The 7,947-nt window shown below is 44.3% G+C and overlaps 1 long non-coding RNA gene across 1 annotated transcript in view; it reads left to right on the top strand.

Annotated features, from left to right (window-relative positions):
• Positions 1-272: 272 nt before the first annotated feature.
• LOC123374926 overlaps positions 273-7,947 on the top strand; it is a 23,571-nt gene continuing 15,896 nt past the window's right edge. Inside the window, exon 1 of the long non-coding RNA XR_006581255.1 lies at positions 273-834. This is a non-coding gene — a long non-coding RNA (uncharacterized LOC123374926). The remainder of the gene's footprint in view (positions 835-7,947) is intronic.

The following is a 7,947-nucleotide window of genomic DNA, read 5'->3' as shown; positions in this document are numbered from 1 at the left end:
TCACATCTGTAGTTAGATCTTTCTCTGCAAACAATTAGGTATGTTAGGCACCAGCCTGAGCATTTGCAGATTTGAGCTCCTGTGACTTGTTCTACCTGGCAAGGGTCAGCCTGTACTGATCAATTTAGAGGGTAGAGACATTAGATTGTAACCTCTCTGGGGCAGGAAGCATGCCTTTACTTGTCTCTGTAAGGTACTGGGATGGGGGTGTCCACCACACACAGGGCAGAGCTTGTAAATTAGGGTAATTAACCTGTTAGACTGTCCCTGGGGAAGAGCTGGGGACTGAAGGACTGATTGGAGATGGAACCCAGCCGGAGAGGAATAGGAGGGACTGGTACAAAGTCAGTAAGTTGACAGTAGAAAGGTGATTGCATTAAGAAAGTCTGTAGCCACCTTTTGTGCATTAGAGGGAATCCACAGAAAGAGTAAGACCCTGCGAGCCTAGCCCTGAGGGAAGGGCATACCCACAGAGCGAAGGATGGAGAAGAAAGCCTATGGGAAGCAAGTAGGAAGCAGCCTGGGGGAGAGCAGCAAGGCTGGGGACTGAGCAGACCTTGACTGTGTGTTAGGGTCACTGGGCTAGAATCTGGAGTGGTGGGTAGGCCTGGGTTCTCCTACTAGCCCCTGGTGGAGTGGTATTGTCTGGACAACAGATACAGTGAGACGCTATACTCCAGAAGGGGAAGTCACACAGTGACCTGGCCATAGATTCCTGGAGCGAGAGTGGGACTTCAGAGTGAGAGAGAAGACAACGGGGAAGAGTCTGCAAGTGAAGGTGTCGGACCTGAAAGAGAGAATTCTCAGAACAGCCAGGAAGAGATGCTACTGGTGGTGAGTGAGTGAGTACCCTGACAAGCATCTAGCCCACTTCGGGGCACTCAAACAGTAATAGAAAACCCACAAAGAGGTAGAATGATGGCCTTCTGACAGACCAGTGCCATGCTGGAATAAGCCAATGGTGGTGTGCCTCTGCCAGAGATAATTTTACCTCACAAGTGACATCTCAGTCCAGTAAATCCTAGCTTCCTAACTACATATTAAATATTCCAGTGAAGTAGACAAAATGGGTTTTATTATCACTCTCCCAGGGGAGAGATCTTGGTATTATCTAAATTTATACTAAGCAGCACAAGGCATTTATGCAGACAGTGAGTCACTGGGTGAGGAAAATGACAGTCTGTGTAAATGCAGTCCTTTTTTCATTGTTACAACAGAAATTGTTTGTTCCCGCAGTAATAGCTACAGGGCACAGACCTCACATAAGTTAGCATCACTCTCATTAAAGTCACCACGATACACTAACAATCATGTGAACAAGAGATGGGCTCAGGATGCAAGAATTTGGGTCCAATTTTGGAATTAGATGTTTGGTGGGGTTTGGATCTGGCACGTTAGTTCTCATAACTGGATACTCAGACTGGATTTGCCATTGTCAAGTTCTTCATGGGTAGGGACATACCAGCTGGGAATCTGACCCTCACTGTTCATTTTGGCTCCACTCTGGCTAGCTATGTCTGGGGTGATGCTCAATTATGATGAAGTGAATTTGAATTCCCACAGATGCCAGTTGCATCATTTAGACTTTTCATCTCCCTCCCCAGGGTACTTGATATTAATTGTGGAGCTGTTTTCTTTTTTCATGGTGTACGAAAAAAAATTCCTTTATGGTTTGTGTCTTCTATGGATATATTGAGGCTCAATTTGCTGTTTTAAAGCTATTGGAATAAACTGCGTAGTATATGTGTGTGGCCATCCTCTACTGGATGGCAGCAGAACTGCTCAGCGGTGTGTTATAGGCCCTATATTTCTAACAGCTAATCTAATGGTACATAGCAATAGCTTTAGCATAAATGGAATGGGGCCTATATTTCTGGCACAGGAGGATCTGAATTCTGTCTGTATAACACAGAAGCAATGCAGCAGAACATGACAGCAATCCTGAAGTCCTAGGTGTCCATGAATTTGTTTGTCTGCTGTATTTATTCTGTGATATGAACATAGACATTCCAGAATACTAGGAACTGTATCCTGAAGTTTGACTCAAGAGTGCTTGATACAAGTTGGAGGCAAAGGGGTGGGGGTGAAAAGTTGATTTTTAAGTCACCTTTATGTTCTGATTCTGGGCTGCTCTACCCTGGAGTCGGACTAGTCCCCAGGTACAAATTAAAGCAATGCGGAGGCTGATCTAAGTGGTAGTGGCAGCTTGGGATCACCAGGATGCAGAGAGGGAATGGTGGCTCTATGCCATCCAAATGTCCCCCTGTTCTGGGGGGGAGCCTCCTTCGTCTGGGTTAGCTAGCTTTAGGACAGGCAGCTTTGTGCTGGTGGAGGGGTGCTAAGCTGCCTTGCTGCACTGGGAACTCTCAGGTGGAATCAAAGTGCTGATTCTCAGTTATAACCCTGTTACCCCACTGTTTTGCTTGGCCCGGCCCACGTTATATGTATGTCTGAGCCAGTGAAAGACTCATCTCTCATACAAAGAGGTGTCTCAAAATAACTGACCAAGGGAGGCTAGAATTTCTGGAAGGGCTTAAAAAGCACTAGGATGGCTTAAGAGCTGTGATCTGAACAATCTGTGAGTGAAGTTTGGATGTGAAGAGAAAAGTAGAGAAGAGTGAAATAACTTGGGAATGTGGGAGAAGAGAGAAAATATTGGAGGGCAGAACTGGGGATGTTTTCTGTGGAATTAAAAGTCAAAGTAACCTATCAGGAGTAGAATTTTAAATTAACATGGGTTTATACATGGAAGTAGATGAAGAAAATGCAGAGGCCGCCTATGATATGATTTGTAAATGCCACCAGATGGCGGAATAGGCACATCTAGAATAGCCTAATGCCTGGTGCACAACTACATAGAGAACATTTCACTGCATGTTGTTCTGCTTAACTGTTAACGTTGGCTTTCATTATTTATGGAGTACGTGAGATAACCTGGCTTGTCTAGTTAGAGCACCAGACGCAAAATCATCCTTGCAGTCTAGTACTTTTACTATTAGATTTTCCAGAGGATGTGACAATCAGAGAGCAGCAAATGGTTTGCTTTAACTCTATCCTTCTCCAGTACTTTACCAACAGGTAAAACAACTGCTGGCAATGTTAAATACTTTAAAAGGCTTGTTGTAAAAAGTAGTCAGGATGGTTAGAGATTAAAAAGATAATAGATTATTCGTGGGATTGTCTAATATCTGCTATAAATGGGGCCGGGAACTAATTACACAGGTTTATGGTGGGCGTGGTACAGATCAGGAGCTAACTGCATTGACAAAGCAGTGTACAGAGCCCAGAAATGGAATAGCTGGACTGTTGCTGACCAGGACTGCAGTATATACCCAGAGGTAACAATGCAGATAGCTGTCATGCACAATCCCCAGCCTAAACCTGTGTAATCAGTTCCCTGCTTCTGCAGGCATCCAATTCACTGCAAACATTCAAACCAAACCCATCCTCTGGGAAGGAGCATGCTGTGTCTCCCAGTCTGAAATCAAAGATTTTTCAAAGAACTGGTCTCTACTATGTATGGCTTACTAGCCAAAGCTCCAGTTTTTATGGTTTCCACCAGTATAACTGAGATTATGAGAGAACCTCTTAATGAATCTGTTTGAATTAGAGATAAAAAGCCACAATGTGTCAGTCATTCTAGACAAAAAATTTCTTTTCCTAGTAGTTTTAAAATTAAAGTCTGTTAGTGTGCATGTCATTGAACTTCTGTCCTGATTTTGGAGTCTTTCATCAAGTACACAGACTCCTTTACATGAGTGGTTCTCAATCGGGGTACATGTACCTCTGGAGATATACAGGGGCCTTCTAGGGGGTACATCAACCCATCTGCTTATTTGCCTAGTTTTACAACAGGCTAAATAAAAAGCACTAGCGAAGTCAGTAGAAACTAAAACTTCATGCAGACAATGACTCGTTCATACTGCTCTATAAATGATATACTGAAATGAAAGTATAATATTTATATTCCAGTTGATTTATTTTATAATTATATGGTAAAAAATGAGTAAGTATGTAATATTTCCATAATAGTGTGCTGTGACACTTTTGTATTTTTAGGTCTGATTTTGTAAGCAAATAGTTTTTAAGTGAGATGAAACTTGGGAGTATGCAAGACAAATCAAATTCCTGAAAGGGGTACAATAGTCTGGAAAAATTGAGAGCCACTGCTTTACATGACTGTTGATACTGGTCCTGTAACTACAAAGATACCTATACAATTCTCAGTATAATATAACAACTAGGATAAAATTGGTAGGCCAAATTCAGTTGTGATCAGTAAAGTGGTGTGTTAGACCCCCAAGTGTAAATTCTGGCTCTATTTACACTTGCGTAACTCTATTGCAGTCAGTGGAGATTGGTCTTAGACTGGCATAAATGAGAATAGATTTTGGCTGCCTTGCACTTGTTCAGACTCACTAACACTCTATGGTTTCGGTAGACCCAAGAGCGTAGGGCTGACCATGCTTATGACTATGTTTTTTGCTGGCATAGGTATGTCAGATAGGGTGTGTGTGTGTATTAAATACACCTCGCCTACATAACTATGTCTGCAAAATCCCCAAGGTCAAAGTTGTTTGTATGCTGCATCTCCAGTAGGGGGCTTTGCAGATACAGCTGTACCAGCAAAGGCTCTGTAGTTTAGAAAAGCCCTGAGTTAGCATAAGGGAGCCCAGGGCTGCCCCGGGGGCGGGCGGGGGGGGGGGCGCCAAGTGGGGCAATTTGCCCCGGGCCCCGCAGGGGCCCCCATGAGCGGGGTTCTTCACTCGCTCCAAGGCCCCCGGAGCTTCTTCCGCTCCCGGTCTTCGCCGGCGGGGGGTCCTTCCGCTCTGGGGCCGAATTACCGCTGAAGCGGGACCCACCGCCAAAGTGCACCCGGCTCTGACAGGGAGACAGACTGACATAAAGAGACATAAAGAGAAACTTTCTGAAAGGGAATTAGTCATTGCAGTATCCCCATGTGGAAGGTGGATAGATCCCTAGCTGGCAATCAGGTGTGCCAATAGGCTGCTTTATTGTTTATGATCTGTTTTCTCTGGAATGCTTTAGTTCTAAATAACTAATACTGGGCTTCCAAGAGGCTATTTGGTCAGTAATTATCACTGTCATTACTTTCAGAGGGAACAGAATAGCAGTGTCTGCACATAAATCTAATCCTGGTTGATACATAGGGGACCTCAACTCAGGGCCCAGTCTGAGAGACGGAGAATCATGTGCTTCCACCAAGAGACATGTGGCTGCTAGAGAGGATTGAGACTGAGGGGTCAGAGGTGCAGTTAGTCTGGTAATTGTGACACAAACACACTAGAAATATATCCCACCTAGGTGTAGTCATGTTATTTGCCTTGTTTTAATATTCTCTGTGGTATTTAGGATGCTAAATTACACAGAATCTAATCCCATTAAAAGAGAGTTAAGATTTAAAGTGGAGATGCTCCTTGATGATGATCTGTGTAGCTTGCAAGTGCCTTTTAACACATGCTCAATAAACTGGAGCTGGTTATTGTAAACATTTTTATACAAAGCAAAATGGTCTGCTTGCTCGGCGTGGGAAGGACTCCATAATTCTTCTGCTGTTTGAAGAGTCATCTGTCAAAAGTGACAGCATGATGGTTTGTAGGAGCTGCAACTAAAAACTTGTCAAACTTCGTTTGAATGATTTGCCTATTAACTGCTTCAGTGTTGTCTAACATTCCCGGCATGTGGGGCAAAGTAACTTACCTGGCTCACATCTTTGTGTGAGCTGACCCTTCCCATGCTGCTAGAAGAATCGGGGGGGTATGTCTACACTGCAGTAAAACACCCACCACTGGCCTGTGTCCGCTGACTCTGGCTCACAGGGATCGGGCTTCAGGGCTATAAAATTGCAGTGTAGATGTTTGGGCTCGGGCTGGAGCCTGGGCTCTGGGACCCTCTCTACTCACAGGGTCCCAGAACTCATGCTTCAGCCTGAGCCCAAATAGCAACACTGCCACTTTTATAGCCCCAAAGTCCGAACCCTGTGAGCCCAAGTCAGCTGACCCGGGCCTGCCACAGGTGTTTTATTGCGGTGTAGATGTACCCTGGCTCCCCCGTCCCCACCGCTGTACCAATGTTGCAGTGGAATGTTGGTACACCTCTACCCCCATATAACGCTGTCCTCGAGAGCCAAAAAATCTTACCGTGTTATAGGTGAAACCGTGTTATATTGAACTTGCTTTGATCCACTGGAGTATGCAGTTCCCGCCCCCCCGCCAGAACACCGCTTTACCACATTATATCCGAATTCGTGTTATATCGGGCCGAGTTATATCGGGGAAGAGGTGTACTTTAAAGGAGGCTGAGATGTATGTGAAGGAGGGGAGCAGAGGAAGATTCAGAATCCACAAATATTATCATTTGACTATATTTATCATTATATTTTATTGAAAGTAATAATTAGAGGGGCGACCAAGGCGCACAATTCAGTTCCAGCTCAGGACCCCTGTTCAGATCCCAAACAAACCTGTATTTGGGTGTCTTGGGACATGGGGGTTTGGTTCAGATGTCTCCATTAGCCCTACTTGTCATCTTTTCCATACTGATTAGCGCAGCGACCAGCTCAAATGTTGAGAGCAACATATCTAAAAACAACATGCAGATTGCACCTTGGTTATCAACTTACTGCTAGACAAAAGGAGCTACCTGCCTGACAGTGATCAATTTCTATTTCTCGCAGACCGTTATTGCTGTCACTTTCAACACAATCTCCTCATCAAAAGAGCTTGTTCAAGTGATACGCTTACATTTAGCCTTGACTGCGCCTACTTTGAGAGCTTTCATAAAAGTATGATTATAACTTTCATTTCTCTTTGATCTTTCTCTTTCGTCTTCTTCCAGTAGCTTTGGCAATAATCTCATATATCAGCCTCAGCTTCATAAGTTAGTCAAATGGTTACTTGGTGTGTCCTATGTTGTCTTTTTTTATGTTGTAGACAATGTCTTAAAATCAAGTTGCCTCCATCTCAACTCCCGAGTCCTAATCCCACACTGTCCCTGTAGCCCCCAAGTGCTGGGCTAACTGAACATACACAGATAGGACAGCATTAGGCAGATGAGAATAAGCTAACTCCTTTTGATGTGATGGGTATGGATGCTGGCTTATGTCCACTCCTACATGCAGTGTGAGCACTGCTACAAAATGGACTCTTCATTTATTAGGACTTAGGGTGACCAAATAGCAAGTGTGAAAAATTGGGACAGGAGGCGGCGGGTAATAGGTGCCTGTTATAAGACAAAGCTCTGAATATTAGGACTGTCCCTATAAAATCGGGACATCTCGTCACCCTATTAGGACCAAATCTCAACTCTTTCCTGAGAGCCTTCATTGCTCCAATGCACACAGGAAACTTTGCAGTTTGGTTTTGATCCTCTATGACACTTTGGCTTTGTGTATATGAGTGGGAGAAGGCTGTCGCCCTCTAGAGGCAGGGCCCACAAAGAGGTTGGAGGACCTAACTAGCAGTTAAGGTCCCAGTTCAGCAATAGGTAATAGGACTGCTGAATCAGCATCTAAGGAGGTCCTATTTAGCTTAAGTGAGAGATGTCTGGGAGAGAAGTGGGAGTCTTGTCTCTTGTTGGTCAGCAGGAACGTGATTCACCTTCTGTGTGTTTTGCTGTTTCCTTTAATGTTGATGTTCATGAATGTGAATCCCCCCACCACCACCACACACACACACAAAAACACCTGAAGAAGAAAGAAAGAAAGAAATTATACAGAGTTGTTTGTTTAGTTGTTGTTAACATGGTGCCAGAACCTCAGCTGATGTTAATCAGCATAGCTCCATTTGACTCACTGCACTGATTTATGTCAGCGGGGGGTCAGGCCCTTGGTTTTTTCAGAGGTCCAGCAAAACTCCAAAGACATGGGGGTTTGGTTGGTTTGGGGTTTCATTACAAACTCAGTTTTGTCAAGAGATCTGCTATGGG

This window comes from Mauremys mutica, chromosome 7, assembly GCF_020497125.1.
Source record: "Mauremys mutica isolate MM-2020 ecotype Southern chromosome 7, ASM2049712v1, whole genome shotgun sequence".
Classification (NCBI taxonomy): Eukaryota; Metazoa; Chordata; order Testudines; family Geoemydidae; genus Mauremys; species Mauremys mutica.
Note: the sequence above shows the minus strand (reverse complement) of the source record. Positions and strands in the feature narration are given on the sequence as shown.